General features: G+C 41.1%; 1 long non-coding RNA gene across 1 annotated transcript; it reads left to right on the top strand.

Moving 5' to 3' along the window:
- The first annotated feature begins 1,522 nt into the window (after positions 1 to 1,522).
- Positions 1,523 to 3,296, top strand: LOC109706306. The gene is made up of 3 exons (XR_002215162.1): positions 1,523 to 1,852; positions 2,191 to 2,544; positions 2,996 to 3,296. It is a non-coding gene; the product is annotated as an uncharacterized LOC109706306 (long non-coding RNA).
- Positions 3,297 to 6,681: the final 3,385 nt, after the last annotated feature.

Genomic DNA, 6,681 nt, shown 5'->3' with positions numbered 1-6,681 from the left:
TTAAAAGTATCACCACATTAGTGTTTTTAGATTTCTAGCCCTTCGATCTACTCCTTGATTACTAATAGTCATTGGATCAAACACTATTCCACCTACCACCATCTACTACCATCATCACAACCTTACATTCCTCCATCCAATGGTTAAAAACTCAAAAGCACCACCTCATTGGTGCTTTTGAGAGTATTCTAGCTCAACTCTCTCTCTCTCTCTCTCTCTCTCTCTCTCTCTCTCTCTCTATATATATATATATATATATATTTATATATCAATACATATATTAAAGGCTCAGTGTTACTGTGGCCTACGTGGCGCTTCCTCGGCGCCCCCCCGCTTGCCCCGCGTTGCGTGGGTGCTCCGCGCTCGCCCCGCGTTGCGTGGGTGCTCGGGAGGGATGCGTGTCGCCCTACCCGCGTCTCCCGGACCCTGTCTCCTGACGCCGCGGGATGTGGGGCGTTGCTCCCTGCCCGTACGCGCGGGCGCACGGTGTGGCAGGAGCCCTAGCTTCCCCGGTGTGCACCGTGTCCCAACGCCTCTCTCTGCGGTGGCCGCCACGGTACGCCTCCGCGCGTGCGCCGTACTCGCCTACCCTAGCATACCCATGGCCATCGTCGTCCTTCCCCTGCCGGCGTCACATGTGGCCTGCTTGGTGCCCATAAGCTTGGCCTACGTGGCCAATTCTCGGCGCTCGAGAGAGAGGAAGAGAGAAAGAGAGAGAGAGAGCGCGAGGCGTGGGGACCTGCGCGCGGGCCAGAGAGAGAGAGAGAGAGAGAGAGAGAAAAGGGGGAAGAGGGAGAGAGAGAGAGAGAGCAGAGAGCAGAGGGAGAGAGAGAGCAGACAGGGGGGGCCATAGAGAGAGAGAGAGAGAGAGAGAGAGAGAGAGAGCAGAGGGAGAGAGAGAGAGAGCAGACAGAGGGGGGGGTGCCTGCCAATATGGCAGGGCCCCCCCCCCCTCCCGGGTCTCTCTCTCACTCTCTCTCTCCCCCTCTCTCCACCTCCAGCCCCTCTCTCTCTCTCTCTCTCTCTCTCTCTCCCAAACATCCCCCGCCACACGGCTCTCTCTCCTCCCCACGTGCGCGCGACCCGCGCCCGGCGGTGCGCACGCCCCTCTTCTTCCCCCTCCCCCCCCTCCCAGGTTCTCTCCCTCTCTCTTCCCCCCTCTCTCTCCAGTTTTCCGCTGCTCTCTCGTCGGCGCGCGCGCGAGCGGGTGGGAGCGGGGCGCCTGCGGGAGCAGAGGGGAGGCGCGGTGTGCGCGTAGGGCGCTGCGCGGGTCGGCGCGGGCACGGCGCGAGCAGGCCCGGAGCGCGCGGCGCGCGCCGGTCCGAGCCGGCGCGAGCGCCATCCGGTGCGGGAGGGAGCAGGGGTTTTTTTTTTTTTTCCCTCTCTCTTTTTTTTGTTTTATATATATATATATATATATTATATATTATTATATATATATATATATATATATATATATATAATATATATATATCGCCGGCGCCCTCTCCCTGGCACCCTCTCCGACCTCTTTCTGGAGCCCCAATGCTTTCTCCCTGTTGCCCGCGCCTGTTCGACGAAATGCCGAGCTGATCAAAGGGTCTCGTGGGCATCGAATTTTTTTATATAATAAAAAATAAAAACGAAAAAAATTAATTTTTTAATTTTCTTTTCCTACAAACCAAACATCAGAAAACACAACATTTTTTTCCATCGAAAACTCTTTTTTGTGAAAATTGTTTTCCGCACTGGAACCAAACACCCTTATTCTTTTCGTTTCCTGCCTCAATTTGATAACACTTTCGTTTTTAATTATGTTGCAGGAGATTTTGGGCTTGCTAAGACTTTAAAGGCAGATGACTTAGCTTCCTCTGTATGGTTTTCCTTTACTTTATAACTACTATTCTAATTTTCCACCTTATTATCTTTCTCATAGTTTTAATTCTTTACGTAAGCAATTAAGTAGTATATATTCTTCTCATGCATACGATTATGAAAAATACCATTTGTTTCTCGAAATAAAACCTTTGCGAAACTATTGCTTGGCATCAATGAATTTGAACAGCATGAAATTTTATAGTACTTGCATGCATATTTTCACATCAGAATAGGCTATTTTGATATTAAATGTTGTGTTGATACTCTCCCTTCTTGGTTTAAGTAAGTTTTTTCGTGTGCGGTTCTTGAGTAAGATTTTATATTTATATTAAGAGCTGATCAGAGGGTTCTCCGTGGGCATCGGAGAGGGTGCGAGAGGAGGATGTGAGTATCCGCAGCAGGTGCAAAGCGCAGAGCATGCAGCAGTGGTGGTGGGAAAGAAGCAGCAGCGGATGATGCTGTGTCAGCCTCCTCCCCTCGAACTGGTTCTTCCTGCCGAATGGTCCTACTAACACTCGCACCCAAACTCTTTATCTATTTCTCTCCCTCTGTAGGCAAGCTTTTAGAAGTTTTCGATGTTAACCTGCAAGAATGGAGCAACTCAGAAGTAGGTCCTATGCGCCGCTGAAACGAATTCAACCTTAAAACCGTAGATGAAGTCCTATCCTCAAAACCCTTCACTTCAGGGTAAAAATTCTCAATTTTTATTTTCTCTCCGATCCCCAAAACACCCTTCCTTTCATCTTAGTCTGGTTTGATCTACGTTTTTACTTTAATATAGTGTTCTCCTGCTTTGATTACTTGCTTTTGGATGCGAAAAATTTACATTTTTTAGATCATAGAACTTAGTAATGGGTTTTTATCTATTATTTTTTTAACTTCTAGGATGCTTTAGTTGGAAATTATAATTTAGACTTCAATGAGATCTAAATTTTTGCTTCAATATGTTCTTTTTTTTACCCTTTGATTCCTCATTTGGGATGCAAAAATCTGTGTTGTTTGATAGGACAGTGGGCTCAGCAATGGGTTTTTATCTATTTAAATTTGGATATCGGACCTTTTGTTTGATTTTAATGTGAATATTGTTCACTTAATAGTGCGAAACCTAATTAACGACATTTGGTCTTCATTTCTTTAGTGCTGAAAGTATCTGTGAGAGAAGATAGTGCTGCTGATTCTGTTTTGAATATTCGGCTTTATGGCCCAAATATAGACTTTGTGATCGATCGCAAGAGAGAGTTGAAGGTTAGTGCTCTAAATTTTGGCTTATGAAATTTTCAAGTTTTGGGTTATTGCATCATCTGGAAGTTTTGCAAATGAACTAATATCCATTTAAATGCTATGCCATCTTTTCCCATTGTCAACAGCAAGCTCTGATACTGTTTATTTTCTTTAAAACCTCTGATCCTTGATTGAATCTTTAGATGATAGTAATAAACTGATAATAGCCTTAGCCACATTTGGCTTTTGAGGGGTTTGTAAAGAGAACGTTTGGTTGTTAGCACCTTGCGAAAATTGATCTTAGATGGTAATACTATGTAAGGTGATAAGAAATGGATGATTGTCATCTAAATCTCACATCGTTGGGCATTTATTTACTTGATTATTTTCCCATCTTAGTCATATAATATCCGTAGGAATGAAATTGTTCGGTCACAATTAACAACAAAAGTTTCTTGCCAATGAATTTTCTCATATTTCCTGCATTGATTCACCCCCCCCTGTATCTGTGGTTTGCATTTATATTTTGAATAGCTTTTGTTACAGAAGGTGTTCTTAGACGTTTGCCATTAGAACTAAATGCCAATGACATTTTTTATTTCTCAGCCTTCTTTCTTTCTACTCTGCCACTTTTTATTACCTTATTTTACCAAAGACTCGATGCAAATCTCAAGTTGATTTATGATTGGCGTCATCCCGCTGCGTTTGCTTTTTCTCTTGGAAAATTTTCTTGGAAAGCTTACAGCAATTGGCCGTATCTGTGCAACAGTAAGGTAGAACCTAATTAATTGTAGTTCATAGGAGTGGTAATTAATTTTTGATGAAAAGGTTATTTACTGTTTGCTTTATGTTCGATTTTGGAGTAACTGATTTGCGAAGTTCTTGCTTTATGCGATGTTAAATACTAGATTAAGATACTTAGGACACTGATAATTTTCTGCATAGTGCAGCAGCTGCCATATCAACATATATTACCTGACCCTAGATGCTTTTCAACTTTTCGATGCTGGTTGCATTGAATGGTCTTGGAATTATCTTCTAAGTCTATAGATAAATTATTACCATGTTGGTTGCCATTAGAAATTCATACAACCAAAGGGATAGTTATTTTAAAGTTTTAGTTTCATCAAAGGCGAAATCTTTTGCACATTCGAAAACTTTTCTTATGGATTTTTTCAACTTGCCAAGTTGCATCTTTAGAAATTCAAGTCCTCTTTTTTCCATTCTTTACTGCACAAGTTTTGAATTGAGTCACTTCATGTTATGGACTCAGTAGCCAAATATGATCATCAGATATGTTATGTTCTGATGGGTGCCAGCATAATTTCTTCTAGAAATTTTTTTTACAGATTCTTTGTGAGAAAATGCTGAAATTGATGCGCTTTGAATATTTAATCTTTTACATGCATAATTGCATAAAATTGCAGTATCTTCATGCAAACGAAGTGAAGATTGCATGAGTGTGATTTACATAAGATAGATGACAAATTGCGTTATGTTGTTTCACTAAAATCCTTATTATCCTTCAAAGTTCTCACTCCGTCTTTGCTCATGCTTTAACTTTCTAACATTTTTTAGAGTTATTTTGTTGCATTTTCCTTTAACCCCGACGCTTATGAACATTTGCTTATCAAACAAGAACATGAAGTATCACAAAAAGTATAATGTTTTCGCCAGATTTGCATCTCCCAAAAAGCTTCTATGGTATCTTGCAATATTGAAACTTGTTTTCGATTCCTTGTGTTTCTGTCCATTTTGTCTAGCTTCGTTGATGGCGATGATGATGAACGTGAGTTGGTGGAAAGTGTGAAATATTGGCTTGAGAGCAAGCGGAAGTTGACGGCCTGCTCATAGGCAACATTCAGATTGTTTCTTATACTTCGTGGTACTACTCATGTCGCTTATTTCTAGCAGGGAACTGTGGCCTAATGCGTATTCGGCAGTATGGTATACCAAGGTTATGAAGATTCGCTACTCTATAGTGGTGCATAAATGAGTGCTTTATGGAAATATAGATGATTACAAAAAACACTTGGTTGTTGAATTAAGATGTCGCCCTTATTATGTTATACTTGCGATATGTCAATAACCTCTTAAATTGATTTCATTATTATGTTATGTTGATTTCGTTTATTTTCATGTATAGCATGTAGCCATGATCCAGTAGAATTTGCCACTTTTAGCGTGGATATATTAAATACACTGATCCAGCCTAACTTAAACGTCTGTTGGTATAGGATATATTGTACTCTCATCTCTGTTATTGTACTATCCTCTGTCATTTTTTTCGCTGCATACAGAGCCATCAATCCTCTGTTAGTCTTATCAAAGTAAAACAACAAGTAAAGCCATTAGATAATTTGAACGCGCATTATGGGTGGCAGTGCCGCACGTAAGGAGTTAGACGCTACGCACATTTATGCAATTTGTCCCCAGTAGTAACCAAGATAGGATTTGCATCAAACAGTTTAAGCGAAAACTGCTACATGCAAACGTCAATCTTATTCATGCTATACTATTCTGGCGTTATTTTCCATAGAATCATTTTATTATAAAGAGCTTGTAATCTTTCTTGGACCATCTCTTTTATAGTCAGTTGGAGGATTTGGATTCTCATTCATGTATAGTATTTGGCGTGATTATCCACACTGAGGAGAGCGACACGTGGCCACAGTAAAGTTCTACTTTTAATATATCTATTGATGATGATTGTAGAGCTTTACATCTTTCTTTGAGTATTCATTTTATAGTCAGTCAAGGATTTCGGGGATTCCAACCCATGGATACTATAATAGAAATTGTTTCCCTTTTTAAATGGCACAAATGTTTATTTATGTAAGGTCCTAAGAAATTCTGCCAGCTTTATATACACTTTTTGTCCGTTTTTTATTCACCAAGTTTTCGCATATTTCTTTTTTGTGCTGTTTCGCGTTGCGTTTACATGTCGTCTTTGTATGATTTCTTCGAGTGTTTGGTAAAAAAACTTTCCCTGTCAATTTTTTACCTTCTCCGGCTGGTCTCTCCTCACTGCATTTTCCTACTTTTTTGGTTCCCTAGATATTACTTGCCTTGTTATTGAAAAGTAATGAAACTGTTTATGCTTTGATGCACTTGTTATGTTTACTTAACATTACTTGGCTTCGTTTATTCCTGACATGCTACGGTCTCTTCAAAATTCTATTTTTTAAACAAAGTCAACTGGTCGCATGATATGCCGACCGAGTTTGGCCGGCCTACTCTAGGCAGCTGGCTTCTGATGCTTCTGGATTGCATGGCTATGATTGATACTTTCCCCTGAAGTGTCAGTTGGTTCTTGATAGTTCCGTTCGAATGCGCCCTTCTTAATTAACAGTCCCCTCCCGCGCTTGGATGGTTGCTTTGCGCCGGCACCCCAGCGCTTCTTTATTCTGTGCTGCAGTTATTTGTTCCGACACTTTCTAAGCAAACAAAAAGAAAACAACATTACTGCTGATCCTCCCCCCAACATCAATGCTTGAATAAATGGGGAGGCCCTGAGCAGATTATTGTAAAACCCTTGCTGCCAAATTTTTGTTCTTAACCTACGTTCTATGCTTATGAATGAGACTTAGTTCTCGACTAAAA

The sequence above is a fragment of the Ananas comosus genome, unplaced genomic scaffold (assembly GCF_001540865.1).
Source record: "Ananas comosus cultivar F153 unplaced genomic scaffold, ASM154086v1, whole genome shotgun sequence".
NCBI classification, from domain to species: domain Eukaryota; kingdom Viridiplantae; phylum Streptophyta; class Magnoliopsida; order Poales; family Bromeliaceae; genus Ananas; species Ananas comosus.
This window is presented reverse-complemented; position numbering and strand designations above follow the sequence as displayed.